Source organism: Callorhinus ursinus, unplaced genomic scaffold, assembly GCF_003265705.2.
Source record: "Callorhinus ursinus isolate GAN/ISIS: 27379988/994484 unplaced genomic scaffold, GSC_fseal_2.0 scaffold4, whole genome shotgun sequence".
In the NCBI taxonomy this organism is placed as follows: domain Eukaryota; kingdom Metazoa; phylum Chordata; class Mammalia; order Carnivora; family Otariidae; genus Callorhinus; species Callorhinus ursinus.
Window position 1 is genome coordinate 159,668,499 of NW_027397066.1, and position 17,912 is coordinate 159,686,410.

Sequence of the window (17,912 nt, forward strand, 5' to 3'; positions counted from 1 at the left end):
TGGCAGGCAGTGACATCTAGTCCCAATTCTTCATCAGTGCATGCCTATAGGGCCCCTGCCAGGGGCAGAGCCTTGTGTTGTGTTCATCTGTGGATAGAGCAATGAATAAGACGGACATGTGGCCGCCGCGGGGCGTGCACAGCCTAGTGGCGACTCAGACTAGTAAACAGCTCAGTTTGATGCAGGTGGAGGGGGACGTTCAGGGTCTGGCATGGTTAACTTTAGGGGTCATTATGGTGATGCCACTGTACCGGGATAGTGGCCAAACACTGGTCTGGATTTCACTGTGAAGGTAGTTTTTAGATGAGATGACATTTAAATCAGTGGACTTTGAGTAAAGCAGATTGTTCTTCAAGGGGTGGGCGGGCCTGAGAGAAAGCGGGCCTTGAGAGAAACCAGGCTGAGGTTCCCCCGAGGAAGAGCATTCTGCCAGTACATGGCCTTTGGATTTGAGCGGCAACATTAGCTCTTCCTTGGGTCTCCAACCTGCCGGCCTACTCTGCGGATTTCAAACTTGCCAGCGTCTACAATTACATGAACCAATTCCTCTGTTTTTCTGGAGAACTATGACTAATACAGAGTCCTGTGGGAGAGCCTAGGAAAGGATTGGGGGGGGCATGGAAGGCTTCCTGGAGGAGGCAGGCTGGGGTCTGAACTATCTGCAGTTAAGAAAGTGGAAGGATGTTTGAGGCAGTGCAGCAGGAGGGAAGGGGCGGCATGGTGTGAAGAATGCAGCGGGCCAGGCTAGCTGAGTCCAGAGTGAGCGCTGTTACTAATGAGCTTGATGGCCTCGGGAACGGCCCTTGATTTTTCTGAACTTCCGTGTCCTCCATTTTGAAATGGGGAAGACAGCCCCAACAACCTCTTTCAGAGAGCTTTGGGAGCATGCAAAGGAGAGGCTGAGGTGAGCAGCATGGTCGATGGTGAGGAGCTGAGGAACGTGAGGGCCTGCGTGGCCCCCCCGGGGCTTTGGCAGGCAGCGTGGTGGTGGTTGTCCGGGCAGAGGGTCTGTGCTGCTTCCTTTAGGCCTGGAACATGCCGGGCAGCAGCAGTAGTCCAAAGGGGTTGGCCTGCTTGAGGGGGTTCTTCCCTGACTTGTTGCAGGCCTCAGAGATAATGTGCTGCATGGGAATAGGCTGAAACGAGGGAAGTGCTAGAACACAATGTGTCGTTATTGTCGGTGGTCAGGAGCAGGGCCGGGCCAGAGGGCAGAGCGACGCTTGAAGACGTTTGAGGACAGGGGGCCCCCCCCCCCCCCCCCCCCCCCCCCCCGGGTGCTGACCCTGCAGTGGCAATGCCTCCTTACCTCCTTAACTGCTGCTCGGCAGGGGCCTCATTCCCCTCGCTCTAGTCCAGGCCCTGGAGGTGAGAGCTGACAGAATTCCTGCAGGAGGCCCGGGTACTGTGGGCAGCTGGTTGGACGTTAACATCCTTTGAAAGGCTTCCTTGACATTTTTTGCAGGTGGAGCCCTGCCCAAGGTGACCAGGTGGCTGGGGTAGCAAGTTCTCAGAGGGGGGTGGGGGGGGTCTGGACCTGTAGCATTAGCACCAACTGGGAACTTGCTAGAAATACAAATTCTTGCCTCCACCCAGACCCCAAATCAGAAACTGGGATAGGGCCTGAGAAGCTGAGTCAGGAAGTGGGATGGGGCCCAGGAAGCTGTGTCTGACAAGCCCCGCAGGGGATTTGTGTGTGAGCCACCGTGTGTGGACTGGGCCTTTGGCAAGGCCAGGGGGAGCTTTTGTTGATGGACTGAAACAATTCACCCACACAGAAAACAACTTTCTCTATTCCTCCTCTGCCACATTTTGCCCCTCTTTTTTCTCTCTCTCTTCTCCCCACCTCCCCTTTTTTTTCAAGACACAAAACCCCAGCAGAGGTGGACACAAAGATTCTCTGGGTTACCTTGAGGAGTGGAGGCATATTTATAACACTGCTTACACCTTAGAAAATAAAGAGCAAATGGTTAACAAGTATCTGAAGAAGGTTTAAATACCATGAATTAGAGGAAAATATAAATTTGAACATTTGAGATACGATGTTCAGCTCGTCAGAATGGCAAAAGTCAGAAAGGTGGACGAATCATAGAGCTGATGAGGATGTGTGAAGACAAGTGCTCTCCTGAATCACAGGTAGGGGTGTAAACTGGTTCACTTATTTTGGAGAGCAATCTGGCACACTTAGTGCTATTTATTTTTGTAAATTATTTTTATTGATCACACCTCACATAGTGCTTACTGTGTTTTAGACACAGTTCCAGGCAATTTACAAACACTGATTAACTTGAGTACGAGTCTGCCTGATGACCCAGACATCCTACTAGCAGTGCATCAGGAGAAGGTCTCGGACAGCAACGAAGGGGGAGGTATAGGGTGTGTTGTTTGTGGCAGAGGCAAGTGGGAACCCTTCTCAGTGTCCATCAGCGGGGGATGGACAAGGGAGCAGTGGTGGGTGCATCCTGAGGGATCCTATGTAGTGCTGGGACCATCTAATCGGACACCTATAGCAAAGAGATCTCAAAAAAACCAGTGCTGACTGAAAAAAACCAGACTGCCAATAACATTCATAACACAGTACCATTTATGAAAATTCAAAACACATATTCATAACAATGCTCTATAATTTACAGGATATATGCATATTTAAGGACATTCAGCAAACATCCTGGAGCAGGTACCTATGTGGAGGAGACGGATTCGGAGTGGGGACAGTGACGAGGGAGAAAGGAAAAGGGGGGAAACACACAGGACCCTATTCTACTGGACGCTGTCTTAATAACGTGCTACGAGCCACGGAGCGTGATGGCCTCGATGAACCTGTGGGCAAAAAGAAAACAGAGAAAAGAAGCCCTCTTTCCATGTTGATGGCTTAAAGCTGAGCAGGACTGAGGCTGAGCATAGAGGGGAGGTGTGGAGTTTGGCCAGAATCTGACCCTAAAGCTAGTCACTCGGGCACCTGCGAGGCTTCGTCAGTTAAGCGTCTGCCTTCCGCTCAGGTCAAGGCAGGAAGCCCCTGCCTTCCGCTCAAGTCATGGTCCTGGGATCGAGTCCCGCATGGGGCTCCCTGCTCAGCGGAGAGTCGGCTTCTCCCTCTCCCTCTGCAGCTCCCCCTGCTTGTGCGCTCTCGCTCTCTCTCTCTCTCAAATAAATAAATAAAATCTTAAAAAAAAATAAAACTAGTCACTCATATCTCTGTAAAATGGGAATAGAAATCAATCGATCGATCAATCAAGTTGTTATGATAGCCACATCATATGTTCTGCAGGGACTGGCCTCTAGGAGACACCCCATGGTGACTGCTTCTCTGCCTTTCTCCGGTGGCGTCTAGGAGGCCGTCCATGCCTTGGACAATCTTTCTGGCCTGCAGGTGTAGGAGCCGTGAGAGGTCAGGGCCTGGGCGGGCTGGCTGGGGGGCGGGCTGTGCTGGGGGCGCCGACTGGCTGGGGGAAACTTAGAAACACAGCTTTGTGTTGGTGCTGACATTTGTTTAGGAAAAGTTCGTGAATATACAAGAGGAGAGAGAATGGTAGAATGAACTCCCACCCCACTCCAGTTTCAGCAGATAGCAACATGTGGCCAATCTTGGGGATTTATTGATAGAGGGGACCATAGATAATCATGCCCTACATTTGTATGGAGATCTTTTGCATATAGTATTTCATTCAGTGTTCACAGCGACCCATAAAAATAGATATTGTTCTCCCATTTTAGAGATCAAAAGACTGAGGCTGAGTGCAGTGAAGCTACTGTCTGAGATGGATGTGCCGGAGGCTGAGCCTGGTGCTGGCCCTGGGCACTCTGGCCTGCAATCTAGCCCTAGTCTACGGCCCTATGAGCACAAGCACCCTGAGCAGCCTTTGTCAGTCGCACCCTGCTGCTCCCTAGGGGGGTGGCCGTGGGCCAGCCCCCTCCCCTCCGGGGCCTCCCCTTGTGGCCTGGGTAGCGTCTGTGCATCTGGCCTGCCCCTCTCAGAGCTCAGTGCTCTCACTCCCTGGTGTGCCCTGCTTTGCGGGAAGTGGGGCAGTTTAGAAACAACCCAGAAAGCAGAGAGAGGCAGACCGCACCCTGATGTCCCCACTCCAGGGGCCCAGTGCTGGCTCAGGGCCACTGGATAGAGAGAGGCGCCCCCAGGAGGTGGCAGTAGGGGGGGTGGTAGTGGGCTGGGACAGAGGCCCCCAGTTTGCCCTCATTTCTACACAGAGTTCACTTGGGCTGCTGGGGCCAGGGACTAGGGAGCAGGTGGCTGCTGGGGAAGAAACAGGGAGATTTCTGTAGCTCCCTCAGGGTATGCTCAGCTCCCAGGCAGCACTGAGACCAGGTTCCAGAAACAGATTTCTTCTTTTTTTAACCACTTTTTCCCCATGGTGACCTACTTTTGTAGCTGAGGCCCTAAGACACTCTGGTCACCTCTGAGTTGTTTTTCTGGAGGATAGGCTCCCTAGCCAGTCCTTGCTCCCTGCACTTGGTTGGGAGGCTCAAAGTAGGACACCCAGAGTCTTCTGGGGAGGGGAGGGCCCCCAGGACTCAGGGCTATGGAATGAGTACTTCAGGTTCAACTCCTCTGGGCTGGCGCCCTGGCTTGGTTTCTGAGACACAGGTAGAAACTTCTGCTCCTGAGTCCCCAGTCACTCGGCAGGGTCCTTTCAGGAGGTGACCACGGGGGTGGGAGAGGGAGTGATCGACAAGGAGGAGATGGTGCCAGCTAGAGAGGCAAGATCCAAGGACCAGCCAACATCTATGCATTGACCACTCCCTATACACCCAGCCCTGGAGGGTGCAGAGGGCCTGATAAAGCCACAGGCATAATAGGGGGCTCCTTGGGGGGGGCAGTGGGAGTTGGAGGTTGTGCCCATGGGGGCAGATGTAGAGAATTCCGGTCTTGTGACTGATGTGGACTGGGGAGTGAGGACACTCAGCAGGAACAGGGCCACGTACTGCCCTCAGGGAGTTACAGTTTAGTTGTGTACACACATGTGCACGTGCAGACATACCCCTGCTTTCACACCGGTAAATAAGGACACGCACACATGCACACACAGAGACACGCCCACACTCACACAGAGGAAGACACACACTGACATGCCCATGGTCTTGCACAAATAAATAAAGACACACACACACACACACACACACACACACACACACACACACGGAAGTCAGTCATTCAAAACAATTAAGCACTTAGGTTGTGTTTTTGCACCTGAAGCATTCTGAGAAAGATTAGTCCAATTGGAACAAATGAGGAAGGTTTTATGATGGGAGTAGCATTTGCTTCTTATACTTTGTGCACAGGGATGTGTAGGAATGGCATTCCGGGCAGAGGAACAGCATGAACAAAGGCATGGAGACTCCCATGAGCCCTGTTTGTTCAGAGGACCCTGAAGGAGACCCATCCACCAGGATCATTGTGCTGGGTATACGCCTCTCCATGTGGCTGCAGAGTGCTGAGCGGGGTGGGAGTTGGGGGGAAGGTAAAAGCAGGCAGAACCAGCTGTTTCCAGACCTGGGGAGCCTGGGAGACCCTGGGTTTCGAATGCTACTGTACTTTGGTTGGTTAGTCCAGGCATCCAGGGGAAGGTTCTGAATTATTTAGTCAAGCCCAGAGGTGGGGGCAGGTGCAGCAGGGAGGCGGGGGCCCTGTGGAGGCTGTGGTGGAAGAGTAGGGCCTCTCTCCCTCAGTTTTGTGAACTCGAGATGCTCTTCCTCCCTTCCCGTGCATCCACCTACCTGTCAGCTTCTTCCCCACAGAGGAGGGATAATGGCAGCTGCACTCTGAGGGTTGTGGTGGAGATCAAATGGGGAGAGGAAGCTCCTGGGCATGGGGTCTGCCACGCAGGAGGTGTCCAGTGGTGAGAGCCCGTTCACATTTATGCACTACCCCCCTTCTTCATCTGGCTAAGGCCTTTGCCTCCCTGAAGCTCAGGATCACCCCGGGCTCTGGACGGCGGGGGGGCGGGGGGGCTGCTGTGCTTTGACCCCCCCCCCCCACCAGGAGCATGTGTGACGTAGCCTGAGGGTCTTGCACCAACAGGGCCTGTCCTGGTCTCCCTGTGGCTCATTGGCTCTTCATATCCCTGGTGCCCTGCACCTGCTTCATGGGACAGGCTGAGGACCGGCTCTGAATGAATGAATGAAAATGTGTAAGTGCTTTGTAAATTGGTAAGAATTTACAAAAGTTACTTAATGGGCTTCTCCAGAGAGGGAGCCTTGGGCAAATGCATAATGAAGAAAACAGAGCCTGATTTCAAGGCCAAGGCCAGATTGGAGCCGGACCTGCAGGGCCATCAGGGGAGGGGAGGGGGCCACACGGGCAGACACCCCCTCCTCAGCAGGGCCCACCAGCCTGGGGCCGGGCACAGTCTGTAGCTGCAACGCCACCATCTTTTCAGGGCAAACTTTCGTTCCCTCCCATTTCATTTTCTTGTTCTGATTATAAGGTCGATTGTTGTAAAGCACTCCAACTTCTGACAGGAAGGAAATACTTAACACATCTCACATGAAAAGTACAAATTCCCTTACCCACCCCGCTAGGGTATGCCCTTACAGAGTCCCTCTGGTTGATTCACTCACTTTGATTGACTGATGGTTTATTTGTCTTACAAAAGCAGGACCCTGCTAAGCACAGTTCCTGCAACTTCCTTCTATCACTAGTGACATATTGTGGACATTGCGGGTTTTTGTTTTTACCTGTACCACATTCTTTTTAATGGCCATATAATATTCTGACACATGCAGGAGGTACCACTTATTTAACCAGTCCTTGACTGATGGACCTCTGGATGGTTCTAAATGGAAATTGCATTTTGAAGGAGGCCTGAGTGGTGAGGGCGGGATGCAAGCATGATGCTCTTCTTCCTTCCCATCTCTTTCTCCTGGTGCCACCTTATGAGACAGCAAAACCACTTATCCCGCCCCATCCCCATCCCGGACCCTCCGCCTCTCCCAGAGGCGTGAGGGGACACCTCTCCTCCTTTCACAGCTTTGCCAACCTGATCCCTATACCCTGGGTCTGTTTGTCCTCCTTCACCAGTGATGGGTAACCCACCTGCCTGGCTCAGACCTTGTTTGCTCAGCCTGGGGATTTTTGGTAGTGGAGGGTCTCGACACCTGCCTGGGGCCTTGGGGCAAACAGGGAAGGCCAAGGCAGGATGAAGTGAGGGAGGTGGGCGGGTTGCTGGAGTGACAGTGATTAGGTTGACAGGTTACCCTTTTCCAGGAGGGGACAGCCAGAGAGGACAGAGGCTGCTGTTTCTTGTGGCATTTAGGGAATTTGATGATGCAAATGAGCCCTCTGGTGACTATGAATATTCATTAGGAGTTCTCCCTTCTGAGCAGTGGGAATTCCTCCAGGCTTGCTAATGAACCTGGCAAGACAAAGGGTGGGTGGGATGTGGTCCGGCTTCATTCTGCCTTTCCTCTCTCCCACCCTCTTCGTGTCCCCTCCTAACCTACGGGGTGTGGCAGAGGCAGAACCAGGGGAGGGTGGCCTGGGTTCTAGGTCTGGTCTCTAATTTGCGGGTTTCCGTCTGACCAGTCTGGGCCTTGTCCTTCTCTTTTCCCATGAAAACCATGACCAAGGCCACCCCTAGGAAAAAGCCTGAGGCAGGAGCTGGGGAGAATCATAGGCAGCTGGTTAGAATCCCAGGTACTGTTTGAATAGATGGGGAAACTGAGGCCGAGAATGTAAATGGCTTGCCTGAGTGATAGGCAATTATATGACAGAATCAGAGTTAAGCCCAGGCATTCTGACTCGGGATCTTAACATCTTATCTCCCTGCTCACTTCTGAAGCCTGAGTAGTCCATTTGCTGAGCCCCCCACATGCCCAGTGTAACCCCTTCTTGGAATCTTTGTGTTCCTGAGTGGAACCCACTTCTGGGAAGCCCAGCCCACAGCCACCGCTGCTCCCTGGACCCTGCTGCCCTTCTTGGCTAAAACACTCACTCCACACTTGGCACAGACGTCCTGGCTGAGCTGTTACCTCTTCAGGGGGCACCTGTTTTCTGAACTTTAGGGTGGGGCCCATGTCTTACACACTCAGCCAGAGGTTCAGGGGGACCTACTTTCTGAATCCAAATCAGGGCGTGAAGCCCGGTGACTATGACCATCTCGTAGGGACCACAGGAAAGAATGTGTGAAATCAGAGCTGTCCAGGTTAGGGTAGCCAGTAACAAATACATGCGCATGTGTGGGATCACAGAAGGAGACAGAGAGAAGAAAGGAATCACAGAGGTCACCTCTAGGCCAATGGATTTAATAATTTTTCTTCTTTTTTTACAATTACCAAATCTTTTTTTCAAATGAAACCTTCCCCAAAGCCCAAAAAATAAAAGAGACAAAAGCAGGGCTGCTCAGGTGCAGGATGAGATGCAGGGGCCAGAGTCCCCTTGCTAAGTCCTCCCCCTGTCTCCTCAGCAACATCTGAGCTCCCTCATTACACAGATAGGCTGAGGCCCAGAGAGGGACAGGATTTGCTGGGAAGTTACACAGCTTGGTGGTAGCAGAGGCAGAATTAGAAATCAAGTCTCAGGTGGCCTCGGTTGACCCTGTCTACCAGACCCCGAGTTTTTGAGGTGCCCCTGGGATGAGTTCTGGGTCAGCCAGCAGGCAAGTAGGTCTCCGCCCGCCCTTGACAGCCAGGTGCTTTTGGATATGGTGGGCTGCAACTTTTGTCTCCATTGACCTTTTTAAGAGCTGAATGGGAGAGCGTTAGAAGGAGGTGTGTGGGCAGGGAGGAAGGCGGGCACTGTTCCAAGAGGAGTTTGATCTGGATAACAGTGCTTGGCCTCTGGATCTCATTTGGTTCTGGGGGAGGGGGTGGGGGGACAGTGCTACTGCTTTGTCTCATTTCCTGCTCATTGGAGGAAAAGGAATCAAGGAGTTTCTCAGAGCCTACAGCGCAGGCCTTTGCCTCTGCAGACTTCACTGCGCCATAAGCGCAGCTGGAGGTGTATGGGTGGGGGCACTGGCCTGCCTTGTGGCCCCCGCTATGCTTCTAGCAGGGTGCTGTGGATGTTCACTGGCCCCAGTGGTCGCTCCGCTCCCTCACCTCCTCCTGCCGTTTACACAGAATGTCTGTGCTTCCTTCCTGTGCCTTCGATTGTTCCTTCCTGGTTTGGGGGTCCTTCCCAGCTGCTCCCCTTCATCTAGGAATTTTGGAGAGTTCCATTTGAAGCTCCTTCAAGGGCTTAAGCACTTGGGGATGAAGATGAATAAAAGAAAGATGTGGGCTGGAGTAAAAGGGGAGGAAGGACAGCTACTGTCTCTCAGGGAGGACTTTCTCTCAGCCCGGCTTTGCCTTTGGAGTTTTTGGAGATCCAGAGGGCAGGCAGGGTTGGGTCAGCTGGGACCGAGGGGTCCGGAGGTTCTTGTTGTGCCTCTGTTTCTTGGGTTAGCCTGGACAAATTGTCTGGTGCTGCTTGGTGCCTCAGTTTCCCCACCCGGAGTAAGGGTGGTGTTCTCACCTTTCTTTCCTGCTTTGTGAAGCTGTTACAGGGTGACTCTTGTTACTTGCCATGGGGTCCAAACAAATCACAGCAAATGTATTTGGACATATTGCCCACACCCCTTGGAGCAAAGGGCAGAGTATAATAACTACAACCAAAGTATAGGGGGTAGGTTTCACCTCCCAGGGGAATTAATTGCCCAGAAACTAGACCTAGGGTGGCCTGGAGAAGCTGACTTGACCTGGGACTACAGCAGCCTCTGAAAATGGAGGCAGGTGGAATAGATCAGGGGTCCTTCCCGGGCAGGCCAAGACATGGAGCCACATAGGTTGCCTAAGTGGGCTGCACCGCCGAGCTCCCCTTCAGGCTGGGCGAGGGTGCTAACAGGGCCCCTTTCAGTGCCCTGGGGCTTGGTGGTGAGTAGTCCTTGTTGTCTAGGGACTTCCCTTGAAGTACACCTTTCCACGGTCCCCCACAAAGGGTCTCCAAGCAGAGGCTTCTGTGCATCAGGATATAGCACTGACTATCATCTAATGCATCTAACTGACTGTACCCCTATATAGAGTCACTGTGTTTCTATAGAAGTTGAGTGCCCAGGATCACTTAGCTCTGTGATATTGCATGCTGCTTCCTCTCCCTGAGCCTCAATTTATTCATCTGCAAAATGGGAGGGAAGAGATGGTGAGAGGTTGGACCTTATTATCTCTAAGGATGTTCTAGTCCAATGATGAAGTTTCAAGTCTAAGAATCCTTGCCACTTGCTGGAGTGACCATTTCCTGTCCTGGTGGTTTAGCAACTCTCCACCTACTAGATTCCAAGGCAGCTTCTTGTCATCACCTCTTTCCTAAGGCTCTGCTGAGAGCTGGTGGCTGATCACGATCCTTGGAGTGGTACCTAGACCCCATTCTACAGATCTGCATGGCCTTTCCAAGCCACTTCTGCCTTCTCAGATGGAGACATCATATTCTTCTATCATCTACCCACTCACCTGCCCACCACCCACCACTCATCCATCCCAAAAATTGTTATCTGGAGTGTCTAAGCACTTTGCTAGGCACTGGATATAGGGAGATAAGACGGCATGGCCTGTACATCGAAGAACTTAACTGCCCAAGAAGTTGTGAGTGGGCAATACACAGCAGCTATGATACAAGGCACAACAGTGTTTTAGAGTTAGCCTTAGATTGGTTTCTGCCTCCACCACTCGCCTGATAGTTGTGTGATCTTGGGTGAGTTACTTAACCCCTTGAATCTGTTTCTTCATTTGTAAAGAGAGATGATGATACTAGGCATATTGAATGTAGAGATAATTCTCAATAAAGGTTACTTTCCTCTCTCCATAAGGGAGGTACAACAGTATCTTGATGAACACTGAGAGATATATAGAATTGTTGAATCATTATATTGTACAGCTGAAAATAATATAGCACTGTTATATTATTATATATTATGTATAATATATAATAACATTATATATTATTACATAACTGTATGTTAATTATCCTTGAGTAAACATAAATAAATAAAAGAGAGGTACAACAAATGTGGCATGGCAGCCCAGGGCAGGGAGAGCTTCCTGAGGTCCAGGAGCCCCAGAAAAGACCTCCCAGAATGGTTGACATCTGGAGAAGCATTGAAGCAAAAGGGATTCCAGTGTGAGCCAAGGTGGGGGAGTGCGGGACATCACTACACAGCAAGGAGCAAGCTTGATCAGGGATATGTGGGGAGCCCTGGTGGCAGACACGGTGGAGAGTAGGCTGGGGCCATGTGGGGAGGGCACTGACTGCCAGGGTCAGGATAAGGAAGCCACATGGGGTTTTTGAGCAGGAGAGGAGTCAGCCCCTTGGTTCCTGGGGCAGAGCTAGACTCCAAGGCCTTTGGTGACTAAACTATGAGCTTCCTCTTGGAGCCGGAGATTGGGATCTGATAACGAGATTGCAAGGTGAGGACGAGCTGGATGAACTTGGGTTCATGAACTTGGGCGAGCTGAGTCCTTAGAGGTGAAAGTGGAGGCACCTGGATGAAGTTATCCTTCCAGTTTCGAGTTCCATCGTTGGTGTTTCTTCTCTAGTCCCCTGCCCATCTGCCTCTTCCTGCGCTCCCTCCTTCCCTCTGTGCCTCTCCCTGCCTGCTTTGCCAGTCCATTTCCTGTGGGCAGAGTGGAGCGGTTAATCTGCTTTCTCCCCTGCTGCACCAGAGCAGAGGGGGCGGAGGGATCACCACCTCCTTCCTGGGTGCTGAGCATCCCAGCTTTGCTGTTAGAAAACTACGGGCCGTGAAGGTGAACCGGCTCTTGCCCCCCTTCAGTGTTTCTTGGCGAGCCATGAGCTGAAGTGGAAACCCCGCTCCCTTCCCAGTTCCCCAGGGGACTAGGGAGGTACTGGGAGGGGCAGAGGGCCCTGGACAGACCCAGAGAGCCATCTGGCCAGGTCAGAGAGTGCCCAGCAGCTAGGCATGTGGGGGGTCATCTTAGCCCGAAGTCCCTCCCTCTGACTCCTGATGGAGGGCAGCCAGGGAGGACAGCGGTGAGTGGGAGCGGTTGTTTGGTGGTCCTCACCAACAGCGAGACCCTGACTCTTGGCGGGGAGGTTGGGTTGGTCTGGCTGGCAAAGCCTTCTAAGCTGGTGCCTATCTATGGCTGGGAATCTTCCATGGGGAGGTGGTCCGGGGGCACAAAGGCAACAAGTCATGCGTGTCCAGATATCTTTTCTTCCCACCTGGACGGAGCAAGTCACACCAGAGCTGGCTTGATGAGTATGCATGGGGGGCTCTGCCCACGCTGGGTTACTAAAGCTTGTAGGGAACACTTCCTATCCCCCCAGTGTTTCTCGTATTACACTCTGAGCCTCCTATTAAAATGAAGCACGCCTGCCAGAGGCCATACCTTAAAGTGACGTGGGTCCGCACTTCTGTGCGTATTTAGTGATGGCCAGCTGAGAGCTGGAGAGGCCCATGCAGATGGCAAGGGCGAGAGCCAGGGGTCTCAGGAGAAGGGGGCGGAGACCAGAAGAGGCAAAAAAGACACTGTCCCCTGACCACACTCCTGCCTGCAGCCACCCAGAAGTTCTCTGTATCTGGTCAGGCGTATCTGGTAACCTGGGCTGAACTCAGAGGGGCCCCCCGCGGGTGTGGTGGTGAGGGGGCTGTGAAATCAGGCGAGGCCTGGGGTCATGTCTGGCTCCTTTGCTTTCTAGTTGGGTCTCCTTGCGCAGGTAATTTATCCTCTCCAACCTCGTCGTCATCATCTGTAAGACAGTGTGTTGTGAGGAATAAATGAGATAAAGTGGAGCATTTAGAACAGTACCTGTCACGTAGTGAGTTCGCAGAGGAACATGGCGTCTTGCTGATACTGTGGGAGAAGTTTCCAGCATTGTTCCATGAAGCTCCTATCTTCACGTCTGCCTCTTTCTCTGGCGGCCCGTCAGTCTACCTTTCTTACTAAGCTTCTTTTTATCTGCCCTTTTTCTTCTCCCCCATCGCTCAGCTCATCTCTCTATCTTTGGCTGCTGTCATGTTATCTCTCTGCCTATCTTGCTCTCGTCTCCTGCTCTCTGCCTGTCTCCATTCCTCCCGGCCCCTCCATCCCCATCCTCCCTCTCGCTCGGGCTACCTCCTTGCCATCTATCTGTTTGGCAGTCTGGCAAGCACTGGGTGGTTCCCCTCCCCATCACTGTCACCTCCTCCCCGACGCCCCTCCTCTGGGACTTCCCTGGTTGAGCCCCTCCCCCTGCCCATCTCCCTCTGCCCACCCCCCACCCCCGTTTCCCTCCTGTAGCCCTTATTGGGAGCCCCCTCCTGGCACCCCTTCCCAGCACCCCGACCAGGTAGGTGGCTGTGGAGCGGAACAATGCAGGCAGATGAGGGCTGAATGCAGTCTCCAGAGGCGAGGGTCGGGCCTGCTAATTCCCCCGCTCTGGGTGGAGGATGTGGAGGCTTCATTCAATTATGTCACATCCACTCAGCTGCTCCACCCAGATGATGCAGTGCAGCCTGCTCGCCCTTCCCTGCCAGGACCTAATGGAGAGAGATCTCCTTCAGCCTGGCTGACCACAGGGGTCCTCCTGGAGCAGGGATGGGCCCAGCCTGTCTGGCCTCAGGCTTTTCAGGGGCCATGATTCGCTGTTCACCCTGATTACACCCAACAACTAGCTTCTGGAGTTTGTCCCTCTCACCTTAATCATTTCGGAATTGGATCTCAGTGCCTCTCATTCCATTACTGCCACCCCGCCTCCCCCAGCTCGGCTGCCGCCTGCAGGAGCCTGGCAGGCCCTGCCTCTCCCATGAGGTATGAGGCCCTGGGGGTAAGAAGACCCGGGAGGTGACTGAAGGGTCCCTGGTCTGGGACCCAGGCCAGGGCTGCCTCTTTAGTCTGAAATACAGACATATGGGCATCACCAGGGTGTTTATTCCAGGCATAAGGTCTTTACTGACTAAAGACTATGCCAGGTGCTGTAAGAGATGCCAGAGAAGCCTGAAAATTCGGTCCCTTTCCTCAAGAAGCTCGACCCTAGGAGACAAGGCCAACAGAATGACCTTGAATGACAGTTAAGGGCAGTGACGATAACACTCGCGTTAGTTTTGGAGAAGGGAAGATCAAATAACCAAAGAACAAACATTTGCTGGAAATTCTTTCTTGTGCGTTGTGCTGTTTATTCCTCACTAATCTGTAAGGAAGGGATTGTCTACATTTTTGGGTGGGGAAACTGAGATCCTGAGACATTGAGAGGCTTACCTGAGCTCAGGCAGCTGGCAGGGGACAGAGCCAGTGGTTAGGGCCTTGGGGCCCAGCCCTTCCTTCGTCGCGGTCCCTCAGGGCTCAGGTGGTCAGGGAAGGCTCTGAGGCAGGACCCAGTGGGCAGAGGGAAGGAGAGAGGGCACCTCAGGTGGGGGCACAGCTTGAGCAGGGTTTGGTAGTATGAACGAGGATGCTAAAAGGGGGACACGGGAGGACTGATCTGGGGCAAGCTGTGGGGCCCCTGGGAAACGGGGGCTTGGTGCAGGGCTGCCGCGGGACCAGGTCTTGCACCTCCCTCTGCCACCTCCCTCCCGGTAGCTCCACCTCCTTGCCAAGCCCCTGAGTAAGATGCGGCCTCCGAGAACTCACGGAGCGAGTTTGAACCTCCAAGTTGAGGGGATCACCTTCGAGAGAATGACCAGTAGACCAGTGTAATGGGACGAATCATGTCCCCCCAAAAGATATGTCAAGTCCTGACCCCCGTATCCAGGTACATGATCTTGCTTGGAAATAGGGTCTTTGTAGGTGTAATTAGGGATCTTGAGATACAATCATTCTAGATTTAGAAATGGTGTCCTTATAGGAGAAAGAATAGGGAGATTTGAGACACAGAGATGGGGGAGGCTGTGTGACCTCAGAGGCAGAGACCAAGGGGATGCAGCCACAGGCCAAGGAACACAGGAGCCACCAGGAGCTGGGAGAGGCAAGAAAAGATCCCCTCCTAGAGCCTTTGGAGGGGGCGCAGCACCACCAACACCTTGATTTTGGACTTCTGGCCCCCAGAACTGTGAGAGAACAAATTTCTTTTGTTTTCCACCCCTCAGCTTGAGGTAATTTGTTAGAGCGGCCACAGGATGCTGACAGAGGCAGGGACGCATCTGTGAGCACAGGAGCGGCAACCTGTGAGGGCTGGGGGGAGCCACTTCTTTAAGTGATGTTTGGGGCCCCCACACTCCCCACTGGAGACCCCTAAGACCTAGCGGGCCCTCCCCTCCCCCACAGGCCTCACGGCACCAGGATGGGCAGAGGATTCAGTCCCCCGCCCCTTGCCTTTGGTGGGGAGGACATGCTGAAGTGCAGAACAAGGGGGCCAGGGAGCCTGAGGGAGGCAGTTTTAGGCCAAAGGGAAGGCAGGCCCCTGGATACTGCGGGCAGTACGGGCATGGAGCAGTTCAGCCCTTGAGAGTGAAATCCACTTACTGGAAAGAAGTAAGTGTGTTTCGCTCAAAAGGGCCCACTGGGGCCTTCACTCACGTTATGGGTGACGGCTCCACAGCGTGATAGGGAAGGATGTTCAGCATGAGGGTGTGGGCAAACACCTGCCTCAGAGAACTCCTTCCCAGAATCAGCCCTCAGGGCCCCCCTCCTGATGGAGAGAACCTGGGCTGGCTGAGGCGGCCGTCACCTCCCCGGACACTGCAGTGAGTCCAGGCCAGGGATTCCGGAGGAATGAGTGGATTCCCCGGCCACTCCGCCCCCCCACGCCCCCCCCCCCCCGGAAAAGGCACTCCTGCCGACAAGCACTCACACTGGTTTCCCCAGTGGCTCCTGGACTCCATTCTACTTAAAGCTTAAAGAGCAGAATGAACAAGACAGGCATGAGTTTTGTTTCGTGAGGAGTTTGTGATGGATAGAGAAATCCCCATGGAGGTCTGTGCTGGAGGGTGAGGCCTGGACGTGTCCGGGAGTCAGGGGGTAGTATCGTATCTTAAAAGGAAGGATAGGATGCGGAAACCTAGGGCTGGGATTACCCTCGAAGGCTCCTCCTCTTGGAGGGTGGAAATGGTTGGGCATCTGGACACACACACCAGGGAGGGCAAGGAGATGAGGTGTGGAGCCATTTATTTGACCACAGCCCTCTGTGCCCAGAATGTTCCTCTCTTTCCTCCCTGCTGATGGCTGCTCTGTTTGGTTATGGCTTTTTCCTCTATGGAGAGTGAGATATTTTCCAGCACACCTTCTATCAGAACCATCTTCATTTACCACAGGCACTTCCTGCCTCCCTCCCTCCCTGCTGGTCAAAGTGAGATCCAGACCACTGTCGGTGCCTGAGGACTCTCTCCTGTTTCTAGTTTATTCTTTAAGAGAATACTCTTACTGAGGATGACCTCAGTTTCTCTCTCGATAAAATGGAGAAAGTTATATGGCAGGACGAGGTCTGCCTATCTGCCTCTGCCCTTCCCCTCTCTAGCTGTACCTCCTTGCCAAGCCCCTTCCTTCCACCTCAGCTGGGAAGGCACGGCCCAGGCAGGGGGTACATGCCGTGTGTGTGTGTGTGTATGCGCACACGGAGCTCAGCGTGCCACGGACACCCTGTTTCTGCCAGTGGCCTCCATTTGCAAGATCACTCTCCTTCCTTGTAGCAGACCTTCACCAAGCTTTCAGAGCAGACACGTCCCAGGGAGGGTTCTGGGTTGCAGCCAGCCCTCGCCTTGCTCCCCTCAGGCCTCCCCCGCAACTGTCAGGCCTCCACGAGGCCCACATTATGCCCAATCCCCTACAGCCATCCCCTCACCATGACAGCACTGCTTGTCAGCCAGCCCCTTGTGTTTCAGATGAGGATGCTGAGGCTGAAGGAGGGACACAGTTGTCCAAAGTCACAGAGCTAAGGCTTGGCGGAGTTGGAGTCAGGGCCTGGGCCAGTCCTGTGTGTACCTGGGCAGGTTATATTTTGGTGCCCCTCAAACGGACTTTGTGACATATCTGTCCCCTGCTGTTTGTAGTGGGGTTGGAGGTGGGGCTGGAGAGAAGGGTTGGGGGTTTCCCACCCAGGCCTGTCCGCCTCAGCAGGAGCGGGGGTCAAGTTACTGAAGAAGCCGTGTGGAGGGACCTGAGGTATTTGGCACCGTTTTACTTCTTCATCCCATTGATATGCTCTTTACAGATTCATGCCCAGTTGACCTGTGAGAACCGCAGGCTCCTGCCTCACCTCTCCAGCCCACCCTTCCCTTAAATGCCAGCATCTCAGCCTAGGTGCCGGGACACTGGGTGCTGCAGGGCCTCCTGTCCCCAGGGGATACTCCCTCCAAGCTCCCTCCCTAGTGCCTGTTACCGGCTTCCCGGCTCTTCTGGCTGCCCCTCCCCACCCCTCTCCTTTCCTCTGACACTTGCTTACCTCTTAGAGCTCTCTGGCCTAGAAGCTCCTGCCACGTTTTCTTCCCTCTTGTATCTCTAAAGCTCATTCTTCACACCCACTCATTCCCTCCGTGATGACAGCCGCATCCACTTCTAAGCTTTAGCCATATTTCCTGTTGCCCCACCTCCAACCCTTGACACCTACCCTCAGGGGGAACATGCGAAGTGTGACAGGGGCCACCGCACTTCTGCTCAACGTGTCTGACGACTTGAGAGTTTCTCATGAGAGACTGACTCATTTCTCTGGCTTAAATGCAAATGCCCCCTGGAGTGCTCACACACAAGGCATTGCCAGTGTTGGTATCTTGAGGAACAGGACGGGCTTTATCAGTGAAAATGAGGGGGCATCTAAATGCTAGCCTAAGTTCAGAATATAGGAGTAAGGCGTACCGTTCGGGAATCTGTAACAAGTCCAGATTGTCTAGGGCAGGGGTCTGCCAACTTTTTCTGTAAAGGGCCAGAAGTAGCTAGTCTACAGACAGTAAAATCTATCTGTAGTATATTGTCTTTGTGGACCATATGGTCTCGGTCGCACTGACTGAATTCTGTCATTGTAGTGCGAAAGCAGCTGTAGGCAGTGTTACGGGCTGAGTTGT